Consider the following 18,384-nt stretch of genomic DNA (forward strand, 5'->3'; position numbering starts at 1 on the left):
AGAGCAGCAAAGAGATTTTTTTTTGTCTTGCTCTGCAGCATGTAACTGAAAATGCTTTAGGGGTTAGACAGCTTGCTTTAAACCTGTGGCCATTAAAAAATGTTTTTACAACCCTTTTCCTGTGTCCTCTCACAAACAGACCAAGGTGGAAGTTCCTGGAGCCTTGCAGCCCCTTGCACCTAGTCAGCTGAAGCAACGCAATGCAGGCAAGGTAGTAACCTCTCCTGAGTAAGTAGGTTTTGTGGGCAAGTGTGAATGTTGCCATCCCCAGTGAGGAACCTGGGTGCATGAGGTTACAGAGGAATTATTCTAAAGCTGCCTCCTTCTATCTTGTAATCTAGCGATTTCCTAACCCAGCACAGGAGTTTATTACAATAAGAGCACAATTTAGCATCTCTTTGAATACACTATTATTACTGACCATATCGTAATTAGTTCCTGCTTGTGAAGCACTTGGACACAGAGGAACAGGCAAGTGTTAAGCGTTACAGTCATTATCATTCACCTTTACTTGATACATTTCTGTTTTATTTAGCCCCTTGTGACCAAGGCATCTGTGTGTCTTTGGCCAGGCTGCACATGGGTGAGTTAGTGAGACCACAAGAACAGAGAGAAGTTGAGTCTCGAAATCTGCCTTGCTCCAGAAAGCTGAGAGAAAAGTTTGCTGGTAAGGTAATAACCAATTAGTTAGCAAGGAAGTAATAAATTACTGCAATTAAATGTACTGTATTGACAACCCAAAGTCTCCAAATAAATCATAAGCTGGATTGACTTAAAATAACTTAAGATTGTTTTTTTATATTTTTCCTTTGGTAGACTTCATGTTTTCAAGGCTTTCTTTATATGCAAGAGCTACAGATTTTACTTTTTAAGTAAAATCCCTGTATAAAAAGATTTTTACCTTAATGGGTCAGAGCTTTAAGAAAATCAATGCTAAGAGTGGACAACAAGGAATGACATATGCAGTAAATTTTGAGATGAAACAAACAGCACCAGAAAACTAAAATACAAAATGTTCATTGCTTTTAGTCACATAAGCTGACAATAATTTCATCAGCATCTATTGGTAAAATCTCAAACTTGCAAACTCACAGAAGCCCACTGAAAATGTCACCGAGATGTCCAGTGGAGAGGGAGGACCAATAATCCAATTTAAGTAAGAGTGAATGTAGGTGCTGTCATTTGCCCAGTCTAAATGACAGAAAACAGAATCATGTCCTGTCATAAATTTCATTTGGTTTTGCTTTGCTTTTGCCTTGGAAGAATACTGATATGTCTGTCCGATGAACTGACACTTAAAGCTAAGCTTTACATCTGACCTGGATTTAAGTGAAATGAAAGGATGGGATGAACAGATATATGCATTCTAGATGCATATACATCGAGTTGTGTGAGGGCAAAAATTAGTTCTACTTAAAACTGCATGCCATATGGTCCCTTTTTTGTATCCCTGTGCTTCTGTTAAGGTGCATTTCTACGAAGCTTGCATACTCAATCTTCAACCCCCAGTGTCCAGTTCTGCAAGCACCTATTCAAGTGAGTTACTATTGACTTCATGAAACAATTTTTCCGTTGCAAATTTGCAAGTGATCTGCTCTGTGGTATAAAGACCTTAAAAGGCAGTTATAAAACACACTTCAGGAAAAAAATTTGAACTCAGCATGAGTAAAAGATCATTCACGAAAGGAAGGGCACTGACACTTAAACCACGAGTCGCCCAATTCCTTTTCAAAAAGTGGTCTCCAACGGGTCATTGCAAAACTGACTATCTTTTGTGCCCTCTTTCCTGTTCCTCCTCCATCACAGGAGATACCTCAAGTCAAAGTTTTATGATTTAAAAATGTGTCCTAAAGTGGGTATATACATTACAGGTCTTTCACTGCATGAGTACAATGTGAGAAAAGTGAATTCCACTCTGAGATAAGAGACTCCCCTGTCTGCAGATATGAGAAAAGACAGGTCACAGGCTCTTTGAGTAGCTCAGGGGCCCAAAAGTTCAGGGTACCTTCCAGTGCCTGTCTCCATGGTAAATCAGCTACCGTAGAAGGAACACTTTTTTTTCCCCCCTTTAAATCTCTCTACTGCTGCAATGTTTCTGCAGTGTCGACACTGGCAGCTGCAGAGGCTGAAGGCTTTTATTTGTCCACAAAACAGATAATGGATTAATAGCAGCAATGAGCATTTATTCAGCCCACATCACCAAGGAGCCTAGAGTTTGCTCTGCGGTGCCATGCTCCACACCATGCTCCACACCACTCTGCTACTGGTTCATGTGCCAGTGCCACTGAAGTTCTCACCAAATGATGCTATTAGTACAACCCACTACTAGAACACACTGCTATTTAATTTTTTTTCCTGTATGAAAGAGAATGAAATACTTGTTTTGCTTACACAGTCCTGTGCAGAGCCATTAGGTGATACTAACGGTGCTTCTGACTGCTGGCATCCGTTCTAGATGGGATTTGAGTAGGGGCCTTGAACACAGAGGGATTTCAAAAACCCCTTTGCTTGCCAATCCCCTGAGGAATAAACAGGTACGTATCAACATACTGAAGATGTGTGATACCCACAATGGCAGAGTAATAGTTTATTGAAAGAGACAGACATGTGAGGGTGAGCTGTGAAATAAAGATGCAGAATTTCTCTTGTGAGAGGCCTTTTAAACATTCTTACTGAACTACCTTGTCCAAGTAGCATTATTTAAAAACTTCTGGAGAGTGTTTTGTTCTGTCCAAAAATGTCCCTCCCCCAGAGGCATTTATCAATCCCCTATATTGTGGGGAAAAAAGATAAATGCTCAGAGTCTTTTTCCTATTGAAAATAGACAGAATTTTAGAAGTAAAATAAAATCATATTCTTTACAAATTTTCACCATTCTACACTTCTTGCATTGACAGTCCTGTATTTTTTTCCAGTGCCAGTGGTCTGAATAGTAATGGGGTAGCACAAGCCAAACTGTCACACACTACTTATCCTGAGTAGGAGTCAGGGTAAAATGCTCATCCCTGTCTCTAGAAGAACTGGGGTTGTAATTTCGATCTTTTAATTGTTTTGGTTTTTTTTTTTTTTTCTGATAGAGCAAAAAAATCCCACAGACAACCAAAATACCCTTTCTGGTGTAAGATGGTCCGAGATCCTTTTCCCTCTTTGCTTATGGCTTTTAAAGAGATCATTTCTGCAAGGAGCTAGGATTCAGCTTCCTATTTTTGGCACAGTATCCACACTTCTGACTTTGCATGGGAAGGGTTAGAGCTGAGAAAGCAAAGCTGAGTATTTATATTACAAGGTATGTGAGCTGTGCATAGAGCCAAGCAGGCAAGAAGTGCAGAAGACTTTCAGTGCACAGGTATACACCCTGTTCTGCACAGTGGACAACAACCAGAAGGCTGCCTCTGTGAAAACATACTCCCTCCCTTTGGCATTTGTTCAGGTAAGCAGAAACAATGCAGAGCCCAAACTCTCCTAAAAGGATCCTCTGCGTTGCAGTCACAGAGGCTTGTACATCAGCTGGTAAACATGATGACAGTTTCTTAAAGTTACTGGAGTTAGACATGGATTTACTTCCAATTAAGGACTTGACCAAGATTCTTTTTTTTCCTTTTTCAGTGCATTAACAGATGGCAAATATGCACTGAGCACAGACAAACTACTGGTTTTTGAGGGCAATGGTTGCTTGCAATGCTAATTTGGGGCTTATGTTTATGCAAGCTAACCTGGAGGGACACATTTCAGAGCTGGGTTGAAGCAGCAAGAAGACTCAAGCAGGAAAGTGCAAAACACCAGTAACCCATTTAAAGCTGGGGTGTGGGAATGCAGGGTTAGGTGTCTGCTCATTCTGATGAGATTAAGAAAATGAGGCAGGAGCAGATGTTAAGAGATCACAACTTTATGCATTTCCCTCATTCAGTCATGTCAAGATGAGGCCATTTGTGCAACCTTCATCATGGGAACGTATTTGGCTTTATGGTTTAGATTCAGGTTAGCTGACACTCCATTTCAAGCTGATGTCCACATGTTCTCCTGGAAGTGATGTCCATGTGATAACATTTTAGACCATTGTTGTGTGGTGGAACTCTACTAGTAATAGGCATCTAAAAGCAGAGGTTGAGAGATGTGTATATCTGTTGACAGATTGTTTACATCTAGCAGTTCTTTTGAAGTGTCCATTTCTGCAAATTGTGGTGGCATAGTCAACATTTCCAACAGAACTGTTAAAACTTGCTGCAGAATGGAACCTGGGATAACCATAACGTACCTATTGACCAAGGCTTAATAGCTTATATAGTTCACACTGCGTAGTCACTGAATAGGAATAAAATAAAAAACAAAGCAAATACGAGGGTTTTTTCCTAGCAACAGCTCTACTCACAAATACAGTAGAAAGATGTGTAGCCTTGAGGGCAAAATTTATCCTGAAGACTACTGAAATCACATAGTATGGTCTCGCCTGACCCCCACGAGCTCCCAGAAAATGTTCTGTACCTCACCTTTTATTTACTAGTTCTCTCCCTCACTTTTTTTAAAGAATTGTGATATCCTGGGTTAAGTCTGATACTATGGTGTTCCTCCATGTAAGGTATTCTAGTGTGTTATGGTCAGACCTACTGTTTGGGGCTCTTTTTTCTATTTCACATTCATTTAAGGGTATCAAGAAGCCATTGTTGAGTGAAAAGTCACTTTGACCTCACCTGAAAATTTTGTGCACAAAAGACTTTAAAACCATTCCAGTAGTGGCTACAAAATAAATCAAAATACATTAAGCATTCAGCTATCTTTTTAATACGTGTGCTTTAATTGGACAAAAGCATAGCTGGCATATTTAACTTACACATCTATAGGATACAACTATCCGTAGAATGCAACTCACTTAACCATTCTCTTCCAGTATCATTTGCTGTGAAGTTAGCCATATTTTGGTCAAATAATCCTGCAGCTAGACTGATTTCTCTGAACATATTTGCCAGCTGAGACTCTATTAGGTCAGAGCACTGCTTCATGCAATTAGGACCTGTGGACACTAATGTCATACAAATAAATATCTGCTGCTGTAGAATAGTTTTGATAAACAATTCACCACAGAGATTAAGTACAAACTATTCACTCATGCTGTTCGTTGCTGTGCCTCTGGCCACGAAAATCCCATGATGCCGCTCCAGCTCTCTGCCTACATGGTTGAGGACTTTTTAATGGGAGAGTGAGGAGAGAGTGTGGTGAACTGACTGTTCTCAGTTCCTGGGCTTGTCCACTGTTGATAATTTATTCACACATTTTCTTCTGCTTCCTTCGTCTGTTTTTTCAGCTCATATTTATCATTACAGCTCCCTGGAAGTCAAAGGAATAATACTCATTTGTCCTCTTTTAACTAAACCTGTGACTAGAAAAAAGTTTAGTCAGAACTAAAGAATAAGCTAGAAACCTTCAGTGTTGTTAATGCAGCATCTAAGGACTTTATTCCTCATAGATCCTGCTTCCTGATTCAGCACAATCTTTTGAGCATTTGTTTAAATCCCACTGACAGTAATAGCCCACAAGCACATGCCAAATGCAAGCACCACAAGAAAATACTCTGACTGCAGTTCTTGGAGTCCTTCTAACAGCAGATCCTTGAATGAAGCCAGCCCTAAAACTAAAATTCAGTTTAGCACATCCTGAAAAGCCAGAAATATGAAAATCTTTCTCTGAATGTGGTAACATTTGTTTTTGCTTTGAAGAACCAGCAATTTTCAGATTACGACTCTAGTATTTTAAAGCTTAAAGCCTTCAAGACCAAGACAAAAACTAAGCTATTGATTAAAAGAAAAGTCATGGACATATTGAAAGTTCAAATAAAGCTATGAAAATGCTTAAATATCAACATTTCTTTAGAGCTTTTTAGTGTCTTACTGACTAGAGAAGCTCAAGAAGACAAAAATAACCTCTCCCTTGCTGTGAGCCAATGGAGCTCATAGCCCCTAGCTAACAATCTTTTCCCTTAGCTCTACAGGCTATGACCACCACATCCAGCCCTTAGTGAAATGAGTGTTAAATCCACTGAAGAGTATCAGAAATGAAAATGCACAAGGGAAAAAAGAAAACATGCCACACAATTTTCTAAAGCAGCTGAACTTGAAGACAGCCAACAAGGGGTATTAGGTCAGTTTGAAACTGCAGATAACAGGCCACTGTTATTATTTTGTATTTGAATGCTAAACAAAAAACCCCACCAAACAAACAAAAAAAATCAAAAATAGCTTTGCCAGAAATAGAATAAATTCCACTCTGTTCTACTGTGCTGCACATCTTTGGCCTGATTTCAGACACAGGCAAGTGAGCAAAGTTTGGCTAGCAGATTTACTGGTATCTACTCACCACCCCTTTTCCATCTGATAGCATGCTCCTTTCTGGGCTGCCTTGCAACAGTTTCTGCTCTCTTGCACCCCAGAATATAGCATCAGAACACCCTTTGACCCCTCTCCTAGCAGCAGTCGCCCAGTAGCAACCTCATAAGAAGAGCTGTGAGGCTCATATAAAACTGAAACACTGAGACAGAGTTGCTAACTACATGCACAAAGTAAATGTCAAAACGGAAAATTGCTCTCTGGGAAGGTATGCCAGGCAAGCCTTGGTCATGTAGATCTGGAATTCACTCTCCAAAGTAATATTTGCTTGACAAACTTAAGCTCCTGGTCTTCCAGATCTCAGCTGGACTGCCAAGTGCAGATCACCCTCTGTCCCTATGAACTTTGGGGACAGTGAAGAGCAACTGAGTCCAGCATGAGACAAAAGCTGTCATTCTGCAGGATCAAGCCCATCACAGGATGCAAGAGGACAGTTTTCCCTCTGACACATGTGAGGGGATGAGGTACTAATAGATCAGGACAACAAACTGGTGCCTGCAAAGTTCACACGTAAGCAATGTTTCAGAGGCAGCAATAGTAATAACAAAAATAATAAATAATGAAAGTAGAAACCTGGGTATGGCTTCTCTTAGATGCAAATTGAGATTTAAATATAAAAATGATAGGCTTCTGCTAATCCTTCTTAGGAAGTCATAAATCGTTAATCAGACCTTAGGCAGTGTTGTTTAATACCAACTTTAATAAAATAGCTGCCTGAAGCAGAAAGACAGTTGGGATCCTGACTCTAAAACTTCGGTAACCTCATCCACTTTTTTGTAGCCTGAGGCTCTTACACTTCCATTGATACCAACTCCTTTGAAATATGCTCATTTTTTAGGTTGTTAAATTATTAAACACCTTATTAGTTAAAAGATTAGATGGAAAAAAGTCATCTCTGTATGAGGGAAAATGGATTGGAGGAGGAAGGAAAAGTTGAGGGAATATTTACATAAAAGATACAGGTCTGTTGTTGATATACAGAGGTAATCTATAATCCATAATTCATTTATGAAATGAACCCTTCAAATTTCATCACAACACATGACAAATTGCTACTGTTGTGCTATCCTACAATAAACTACATGGAATGTCTAGAGTAAATTTTGTTTGAGAATAAAAAAACAATGTCACTACAAGGTTGCTTTCCCTGTTCTTCTATAGGATTTGTCTATCACAAACCATGTCTCACACTTCCATCACGTACTTTAACTGGGGTAGAAAAAGTTCCCTTGTATAGGGTAACTACAAAGTCTCCCAAATTAATGGCTTTGAAAATTGTAAGAAAAGGGGAAAGAAAGATGTTTCTTCCTCATTACTCCTTGATAATGTTGTCAGTCAGATGAGCAGATCTTTGGACTAAAAAATAAGAAACAGTCATTTCCTGAAGTGTCATGCCCTTTCAGTGTATGTCCAGAGCAGCTTGTTACCATGTTAATTGTTTCATCTAATATGCAATACAGAGCATACTTACTACTTTGAAGTGCTTATTCATGGTGTCATGGATATTAGTGTATATTTCTTAATTACACAACAGAACAATCTTTCCCCTTTTCAACCTACAAAGCTCTGATTGGTTTCTCTAACTAGCCAGAATAATCATTTTGCCACACAGAAGCAAAAAATAGTAAACAATTTTAAAAGTCATATTAATTTATTAACAAATTGGGAGCTATACTTTGTGTTAAATTAGCACTGCAAACCTCATATCAATTCAAGGCAAGGTTCCCTGTTCGTTACTGCTTAATTAATTCGTCCTGTTTCCATCTAAATGAAAAGCTTTCTCTCTCTTCCCTATCATCTCTAATATCTCATTTCAGGCAGCACATCAAGTTAATCTTGCTTGCATTAACAACTTATTTCTAATGGCTCAGCTCAGTTATTTACAATAATTCATCCTATCCCAGCTTGCAGCTGAATCCTGCTTGGTCTCTTTGCTTTGTTCAGGCAATTGCAGTCAATGGTACAACAGCAAGTGCAGAGCGAGCATGATAATGCACTGTCTGAGGACAAAGACATACTTCCATTACACTGAAGTCTACTGAACTTTTGGCCTTTTGGTGTGTCTTGTCTTCCCAAAGGCAAGATGGCACTGAGAGACTTGGCTTAGAGATGGACTTGACAGTGCTGGGCTAACTGTTGAACTTGATGATGTTAGCAGTGTTTTCCAACCTAAAAAATTCTATGACTCTAACATGCACAGAGCTGGGCAAAAGATCTTACAAAACAACAGATGAGCATGAAAGAGTTCCATGGAAGAAGATAAATTTGTAAAGGGAAGGAGAATATAGAAAAAGTCGGGTGGGACCCAAAAACATGTCCTCATTATCCTTTATACAAACATCCCGTAAGTAAAGCTGGGATAACCATGAGTCCTAAACTACCATCAGTAGTATATATAAAAAATATCAAACATTCCACCAGGCCACCTTTGAAGGAAGTGAAGAATGGGACTTAGAGCACCATCTGGTTAAGTATCATCTCTTTATGCTGACCCCACCATTTCTGCTGGAATTGCAGCTGGAAACTGCCACAATCTGATACTTTCTGTCATCACAGTAGAAAAGTACACTACCTTTGGGACTTACCAAAAGACCTCTGGTGTTCTGGATTGCACGAACCTGGCCACAGTCAAACACTTACTGAAGCTGCAGTCACTGGCACGCTCTAGTCTATGCATTTGGCCTGCTCAGTTCAGCCTCCAGAAGTAAGTTTTCTGGCTGGTTCTGGCACTGGGATGCCTGCCCATGTTAGGATGCCAGTTGTTAACACTGCGACTTCCCACAGCAGGACCACGACTCCAGCAGCTCTGTCTGTAGTGAACCACAGCCTCTGAGGTGTAACAGATACTTGTTTGGGTCAGTGCTCGAAACTAAATCTGCACCTGAGGTGCCTGCATCACCATGAAGGCTGGTTTTAATGCCAATTTGACAAATACAAAGAACTTCTGTAATAAACAAAAAACATACTCAATATTAAGTGACCATTCCAAGAGGACAGAACCTGTGGTCCCTGAGTAATCCCAGTATTTACTTTTGCTTGTACAGGATTTACAACGTTACTGCGACAGGAAAGAAGATGTGCAGTGTATTTTAACCTTCTAGATTTGCAGCAACCAGCTTCTGACCTCACATTTACCAGCCTGGTTGAAATTACAACCTGTTGCTAAGGAAAACCCTGTCATACATTAAAGTAACTCTGATATCAAGTAGCTTTGAGATACCTGACAAATGAATTACGGTGGATTAATGAGGATCTGCTTCAGAAATCCTGCAAAAGAGACCCCTAACATGTTACAATATTTAGTAACAATATAAATTATGTGCTGTCTTGTGGGGTTTTCCTCCCAAGAGAAGTCCTTCCTATAAATCAGAGTGCACACTTCTGTTTCTGATGGAAAGTGGTACTTTGAAAAGCACTGAATTTCAAAGTTGCTTGAGATTAGACTGTCTGCAGAGTCATGCTGATAGCCGTAAATATTAGTAATTATGACACACTGGGACTGCTTTTCTCCTCAGATGCTTATGCCCTGCTTCCTCTTAAGTGCAGATGACCTGAAGGCACAGGCACCAGAAGGAAGAATCTGAGCTAAAAATTGGTTTTAGAGATGCAACACAGTGACATTTGCACAAAGCAAGGATGCTCCCACTGTGTTTCAGCAGACTGAGCCAGCAAGCAAAAGTCTCAGTCCAGTCCTATGCACGCCCTTTGCAGCTGTCCCCCAGCTGCTGATGGGAGCTGAAGGATAGCAGAAAATCCTTCTCCATGCTGTACAAATGATCAAGGGCTGTACCACTGAAGGAAATTCAATGGGAAATGATGATTATTCCTTACACAGGTTTTTTTCCACCCCAGTTTTGCCCAAGGGATACCAAGTATACAAATAGTTGGAAGTCATGTTTTGGTCACCATGGAAATAATTGCGAAGTTGTAAATAGTTCATTATAGGATCCTGACATCTTGATCCAGCACAGGACTTAGGTATTCAAAAAGCCTTTTGGACTTCAGTGCAGTTTATTGGTATGTTTAAAAGCAAACTGCTCTGGGACCAGGTGTGATAAGTCAGAGAGAGAGAAGAACATGCTTTGTTTATAGCAGAAATAACTTGGTAATTATCAGCAGTGAGATGGGAAATACCATAGCAGGGCATTCATATTATTTAGACTTAAATGGAGTTTAGATGAAATAGAGAGTTTTTTAAAACTGGTTGGCACAGCATGAATTGCTTTAAGGAATGTGGCTGGTGGACTTAAAAGATGTGTCTGCATCTTTTTCCCTTTCAACCCTGACAGCTAAATTGAGCACCAATTTCACAAAAGAAATTTGCTTCCCGAAAGAGATTCTAACTCTATATATTCCTACTCTGTGATCTGCCAGAGCACTCTTTGCACTGTGAAAGTGAGGAAATAGGTTCTCTTGAATTCTTGTAGGGGTTGATCAGTTTGCCAGGCCAGCTTCAAAAGCTTTAGGGCATAGTAGGTGGCACACAGTTCAGAGCCTGGTACTGCTTCAACCTAAACTAGCCATATAACTTGTAAATTTAATGGGTCTTTCTTTCTACTTCTCCCTCTATTTTATTTACACTATCAATACCCATGTCAGAGGCATTGGTGTACACCATGTCCTCATTCAAGTTACTTCCTTTTGACTCGCCTTCATATCTGTGCACTAGGAATACTACTCCTTAGATGTTTACAAAGCAGTGGTGCTTTGAAATGAATTCATACAGGCATGGACGTAAGCAAGAGACAGTGTGGTGTGACCTCTGGCTGCCCCAAACCACAGGCAGCAGCATGTAGAATAGGCAACCTTTTATGTAACTTTTTTATGCCCTTCTCTCCCATGGGCATAAGCAGGTGGAAATATATGAGGCAGGGAATGGTATAGAAACTCTGTGACCAGTCCAACTGGGCCAATGCAGATAGGAAGGTCATCACCACCTTGCTTGGGGACAGCTCAGATTACTTTCTCCTGGGAATAAGATCCTCAGTCCTGTCCCAGATATCTCTGGAGCTACCCAGCCTCCCCCTTCCCCTCCACACAAAATACAGCTGAACGAAGTAGCAAAAACATCCAGAAAAACCTTTGGGGAGAGTGTCAAAGCAGTTTGAAGGAGTCCTTGAGAAAAATAATTGGATTTTGGATGAAAAAAGAGACCCAAATCTGACATTTTTTTCCCCATCCATTCTTTGATCAGCTCCAAAAACTAGAGTGAGCAGCAAAGAGGCAGGAGGGTTGACTGAAAGCTGTACTTGCTGTTAAGATACTGGTTCAGCATCCCTGATGTGCTATGGCCTCCAGCCTCCTCGTGTGACCTTGGGACAGTCACTCACCTCTGCTGTGATTCGCATTCCCTGCCAGTCTCACGGTGGCACTCCGTGGTGAAGATGCGAATGTGGAATACTTGAACAGCTTTTGTGTGAAGACCCCATGTTAATCAACTATTACTTGTCCCTTATTGGAAGCATGACTCCCAAATGTCCACAAAGCATGTTACAATGACTAGGGTTTTTTGTTGGTTTGGGGTTTTGTGTTTTTCTGTTGTTTGTTTGTTTTCTGGCAGGCTACTATAAGCTATTTCATTTTCTTTCTGTCCATGAAGATACTTTTGTCAAACAATGATTGCCAGACTAATGACACCCTAAAGTTACAAGTTACAAACCATCAAGCACTCAAAGAGAATCAATTTAGTGAGGAAACAGATTTCACCTGAATCCTTAGGGCAAAACCAAAAGCAACCGTGCTTTTAATTATTTTTGTTGCGGTATTGGATTTAAGGGGGATGAGGGAGGAGGACACACAGATACCTTTTGGAGCAAGAAGGCTTTCCCTTGGGTGAAAGGGTCAGTATGGAGGCTGGCCCCCATGCTGCATGGTGGCAGCACCCCAGCTGGGACCCGCAGGCACACGTGATTCTCCCACCATTCCACTGCCTCTCCTGCATGTCTGGATTGGCATGACTTTCAAGAATGCTAAGTGGAGTTACCATCAGAGGCAAGTATTTTCTTTGAATTTGGTGTTACCTGCACAACAAAGCAGAGCTACATGCTAATGATCGTGTTGATTAAGCAGCCTTTGTGCTTTTAGAAGCTATTAGCTGGGAATTGAAATGCACCAGATAGGGAGTAGGTGGCTCTGCTTTACACCAGACAGGCATACACCTGCAGTACCTGGGGAAACTTGACTAGTGGTTAATTTCTGTGTTAATTTCAGTTCCTGCTGACCTTTCTCCTAGGTCCTCTCCTGCTCTGGCTCTGTGATTAGATGCAGAAGTGGGAATGCTGGAAAGACAGACTACCTATTATCTCACAGGCACTTGTAAACATTACATCAAGATAATGAAATTAGTTTAGCTGGGAGGAATTACCGTACCCAGATCGTACAGGACCGATCTCATTCATAAAGTGCTCTCTTCTGTGCACTGCGGTGTGTCACCAGGGAAGAGCTGAGGGGTTACAATGGGTATTTATGTTGCAAATCAAATCTAATAGTCACATTCTGGCTAGAATTAAGCCCTTTCTGACTACATATAAATACATATGCATATCCTGACAAGACCGGCTAATTAATCCATAAAATATTTGCCCACAATGCCAAAATAAAGCTATTATTGAACGGGTTACTTAAAACATAGTCAGGCTGGCACTGTTCCTGAACGAGACCAGATGGAAATGTATATGCACTTTTGTCCATGTGCCTGGCAGAGAGGAGAGTATGGAGAGGGCGTCTTGTGGCTGGGTGTGAAGAAAGGTAATGCAGTATCACTGTAATCTTGGATGTTTCAGCATGTTGCTACTAAGTGCTCTGTCACCATCACAGTTAAGCAATCACTTCTTTGCTTAAAGCTTCTTTTTGGAGGTCCACCACCATAAGCCATGAAGGACACCATGCCAGATGAGTCTCTTCCATCCTGACAGGGGTCACAGGCTCCCCCCACCAGAATGACACAGTTCCTCTTCTCCATCAGCATTGCTCCTTTGTGCTGCTAAAAGGGTTGCAGGAGAAACTATCTTTTCTGGTTTGTTTTGAAGGAGAAAAATATTTGAGGAGTGGACAGCTGCACAAGACTGGATGTACTGAGCAGTAACATTTATTCGCACCACTCTATAAACAGTCCTACAGTTATGGTAGCGCCTTCTGGGAATGCTCCTGCTAACAAACAGACAAAAGCATAAACCCAAACATTTACAGTCTTTGTTTGGGCCTTTCAGTGGAAGACAATGGTGACAACCAGCCACACCTGAAGTAAACACATGAGATGGTCATGGAGGGATAACTCTGCCTGAAATGAGGAGTGGAATTTGCTGATGAATGATGAGAATTAGGACACACAGCAAGGCCCTGCAGAAGCTTAGGAACCTGAGGCTGGATGGACTATCAACAGATATCAGTCAGTCACTGGGGAAGAACGAAAAAGCAACTCTTAGGCTGAGATTTACAGTACAGAAAGCCCAACTGAACATCAAGCACTCCAAGTTTAAAAATGCTTTTATCTAGTACTTTCCCCACCTAGTTCCACTGCGGCATCACTCACAGCACAACTCAAAGAGGAGGACTTTTTCTGCTGATGTTTTGCATCAATTATACATTTATCAAGGGTGTTTTTAAAAGTCAGACAGGGAGTAATAGTCTGCCCTGTACTTTTGGTAAAGCAATAAAGACAGGTAACAGCTGGGTTTAATCACACTAAACATTCCCTCTACGTCTCTCTCTCCATCCCAAACAAAAAAAAACATGAGATGTCATAACACCTCTCTCCTCACACAGCACAGTTTTTCCAGACCCCTTGGAAAGAACTGACATGACTAAGCAAGCAGCATGAGCAATCCAGCTGCTACTGGATTTTTATCTCAACCAGAACACATTTAAACTTGAGAATGGTGTTTTTCCTGCAAGCTGAATCCTGCATAGAGTCAGCAGAAGAAATTTGCTCTGTGTGCCACAGAACTCTTCATGTTGAAAAGGTCCTGAATTTGGCCCCACCATGGCAGTCAGAATAATCACAACTGAGTTTATCAGCCCTGTTTCTAAGAGTAGGGAACCCATGTAATTATTTAGGAAAAAAAGCAAAAGAAAAATAAGCAAACCACAAATGACGCAAAGACTTTGAAAAAATCAAAATAGTTATTGCAGCTAACTAGGTCTTCAAAGGGTTAATGAAGAACTCTCCCTAACACCTAGCTTCCAAGGCAAAGCCTTCCTGCATGCTTATGATAATCAAAAGATACTGAAAACCAATTCTACTTTACTCTGGTATAATTGCGGCAGAGCCACTAGAGGAATTGCAACCATTATGTAAGATGAGGTACCATCACAGTGGGATCTGCTGCTTCCAATGGGTTCTAACCATTCCTTTTTATATATTTCAGCTACCTTTCATTCTAGTAATTAGCCACAATTTCCAAGGAGATCCATAAGCAATTTTCTGCACATCTTAAGTCATAATGCTGCAAGATTGCACTAGAAAGGGAACATAATTTAAAAGTAGTCAACAAAAGGCAGAGGACACACTGAAAATTCAGTTAAGCAAGGGACAAAGACCACCATTTCATGTAAGAACAGATAAATGTCAATGCTGTCTAGATTTGCTTGACCACTACACAGAGCACAGGCATCCACTGGAAAACCCAGAAGTGGTTCCTTCCAAACTCCCCCAAACTGCAGGATTCTATTAACAAGCAGCATATTGGTGTGCTGAAAAGTTCTTCAGTCAAAGAATAAGTTATGTAGCAGACCTAAAAGGACAGTGGTATGCAGGGAGGATCCTGCCCAGAGGAAGCCAGTGTGCCCTTGAGTAGAGGGTTGCTCACTGAGAGAAGGATCTCAGTTAGTGACAGCACAGGCATATTCATAACTTCTATCAAGTTTGCATTAATGTGAGTTCTTCAGCAGAAAGCAGCGGGAAAAAAAATCCTCAATTTTTAACATGCATGTGTTTTGCTTTGAAGGAAGTCTCTCAACTAAATATTATTGAAACAGCAGATGGCAAAATGCAAACATTATGAAAGTGAAGGCTGCCTTGAGCAGCAGGTTACCGTTTGCATGGAAGAGCTCTGCAAGGGAAGTGAAGAAGGAGGGAGAGAAGAGTCACAAGTTAACTGAACAACTTCGTTAGAAAATGATGACCGTTTCTATAAATGTAATCTTTAAAGTGCTGGCATGGAGATATGCAAGCGCTGTGAACTGGTGTAAAAACTAAAATACCTAGAGGGACTAATAAGTCCCTATAGGGATCCCAGTTCCTTAAATGGCTGCAAAGGATAATTGGAGAGAATTACAACAGGACTGAAGCAATGCCATTTTTACTGGGGAAAAAAAAAAAAAAAGAAAAAAAGAAAAAAAGGAGTATTGCTTCCTCTGATTACGTTATTCTGAAAAGACTGGCTGCTTTCCTCTTCCCTCCCCCAGCTCAAAAGTCAACTGCCAGCCACTAGAAGTATTCCCTGAAAGATTATGGTGCAGCTGAAACCCAAAAGCATATGAGATTATATATTTACTGGTGCTGTGTCAGATAATAAGTTAGAGGAGAGTAAAAAGGGATTCAGCCTTACAGTCTTTATTAGCATGGTTGGGTTGTTTAAAGGAGCTATCCAATTGTGTCATTGCTGCCAGGCCTTTAAAACTGTATATATCCATGATAAAGGAATCTACTTAATCTTGATCACAAGCCTCCAAGCCCTACCCGACTCTCCTGTGACATGCAAACTTATTGCCTTTAAACAAGAATTAGAAAAAAAAATGAATAAGGATGCACCATTACCCATAGCATTATATTGCTCAGAAACAGATGTTAATCAATTTTATGGAATGTTTTAAGTAACATGCCAGCAATTTTGCACAGAACTGTCTGCATAATAGATTTCAGCCCAGCAAATACAAGAGATAAGACTTTATCTTGACTGGGAGCATTACGTCTATTTTGATTAAAACCAAAGAGGTTGTATGTTCAAGCAATTTTATTCCCTGGGAATGATGTCATTTCCAGAGTGCTATTACGTACAGTCCTGTGACAAAAGCGAACAGAAATAACCTTGCTCTTGCTTGTAATGTTCTCCTTGCATAAATGTTCATGCACATAGCTCATGAAGTACACATGTAGGATGTACATGTCCATCCTCACAGATTCCTGAATTGTACTCTTTATTCCAGCTGTGCTGGAAGAACAGTAAATTTGGAGAAAGAACTGATCTTACACTCGAAGTAATTTGTGCTGCACAATGTCTCATGCACTATTAGCAGAACTTTAAAATCCCACCTCACACACAAGTACAAGGAAAAAGGTGCCCCGTCCTCTCAATTTGTATAAAAGTAGTAGCTGTGCCATTGTGCTGGGAGTAATTTTGGTCATTAAACTTCCTGATCCTTGAATGTCATCAGTAGTTACTTAGGTGACCATCCACTTGCACATAAAAAGTACTGCATTTAACTCTCTGTAAAATATGGATTTTATTGCAGCAGTGACAAGACTCCTTTCCACTGCCATTGACCTCTACTGCTATTGCTTATCTCTTGACTCAATCTTTTGCATGAGAATATACACATGTCGTATGCATACTGCTTTCCCTCTGTGTGTGTGTAAGTAGGTGTTACATACGTATGAATTTATAAATAGTTGACATACAAAATATGTTACCAGCTCCTTAGAAACATTTACTGCATAACCAAATTCAGAGCTTGCTTTCTGCAATTATCAAACTTCTCTCTTGTAAAAATGCCTGTACTTCCTTCTTACTTCCACCACCTCCATCATTCCGCAACCCGTTCTTTTACCAAATAAAAGACTTCACATTTGTCAATTCCTGTAACGTCCCCAGATCTGCCCGCTCTGCCCCCTTCCTTTCGCTCAGGGAGCGCCTCATTTCAACTGTGCTCTACATTCAGTTCTGCACTTTGCCGTGGATTTTGCTCGTGATCCGAAGGGTTTTGCCCTGTATACATGTCATAGCAACTAGACAGTGTCAAGAAATAGAGACAGACTTTAAAAATTACTATTATTTTCTAGATATTCATAATTTTGTTGCTGTTAATTATTACGATTCTTCTCTTCCAAGCACACATGACCCTTCTCCCGCTCTCAACCACCTCTCCTCGCCCGAAGTGTCTCGCTGGCGATAACAATCCCAGGAAAACGCCGCATCCCTTCGCCTGACTTACAACGCCAGCAAACGTGGTCCCCACACGCCCCTGAGCGCCGGACACGGCGCGGAGCCGCGGCGGGGTCCCCCCGCTGCGGACAGAGCCCTCCGCAAGACAGCTGCCAACTTTGCAAAATAAGTGCTTGTCGTTCTCGTCCCCCCAACCCCCTCCCCAATTAATTAGCATTCCCAATAAGCACGGCAAAAAGAAAAAGAGGAAGGGAAAAAAAAAAGCGAAGAAGGCAGCTGGCTGGTGACAGCTGGAACTTGCCCCTACAGCGGTGCAGAGCCGCATCTCCTTACCAGCACGCAGGGACGACGGGGCCGAGCCTCGCCCGAGTCGGCGGTGCTGCTCCCCGGCCCCTTTCCCGGCCGCTCAGCCTCCCCGCCTCGCACTGGGGCTCCCGCTTGGCCAGCAGCACTTTTTAACTCTGGCATGCAGGCAGCCCGAGCCGACCGGGCTCTCTATCTGATTGGTTTCCATTCACTGCTCCTGATTAATAAAAAAAAAAAAAAAAAAAAAAAAAAAAAAGGAGGAGGGGGAGGGAAAGGGGTGAAAAAAAAAAAGCCAAACTCCTCCCTCTCTGCTCGCCTCCCGGCAGGCGCGCACAGCCCGCACACACACGCTCCCGCACCCCTGGCGCCGGCGCTGCGGCTGCCGCGGCCGCCGGAGCTGCCGCACTGGGGCCGGGCGGGCGCAGCGGGCGCGGAGCCGGATCCTCCGGGCGGGCAGGGATTTGCAACTGAATGCGGTGGGAGGGCAGAGGGGGAGGGCTGTGCTAGGGACACCCCCTTCCCCCCTCCCGAGAGCCGCTCCGTGCTTGAGGTGGAGAGCAGCCAGCTTCTTCCCAATCGTTTGGTAGTGATAGCTAAAG

At 41.6% G+C, this 18,384-nt stretch overlaps 1 protein-coding gene across 1 annotated transcript in view; it reads right to left on the reverse strand.

The window, feature by feature from the left end:
• Positions 1-17,911, reverse strand: part of CDH6 (cadherin 6) — a 99,841-nt gene extending 81,930 nt beyond the window's left edge. The window contains exon 1 of the mRNA XM_071555011.1: positions 17,813-17,911. The gene's annotated coding sequence lies outside the window, so the exon portion shown is untranslated. The remainder of the gene's footprint in view (positions 1-17,812) is intronic.
• Positions 17,912-18,384: the final 473 nt, after the last annotated feature.

The sequence above is a fragment of the Pithys albifrons genome, chromosome 4, assembly GCF_047495875.1.
Source record: "Pithys albifrons albifrons isolate INPA30051 chromosome 4, PitAlb_v1, whole genome shotgun sequence".
Classification (NCBI taxonomy): Eukaryota; Metazoa; Chordata; class Aves; order Passeriformes; family Thamnophilidae; genus Pithys; species Pithys albifrons.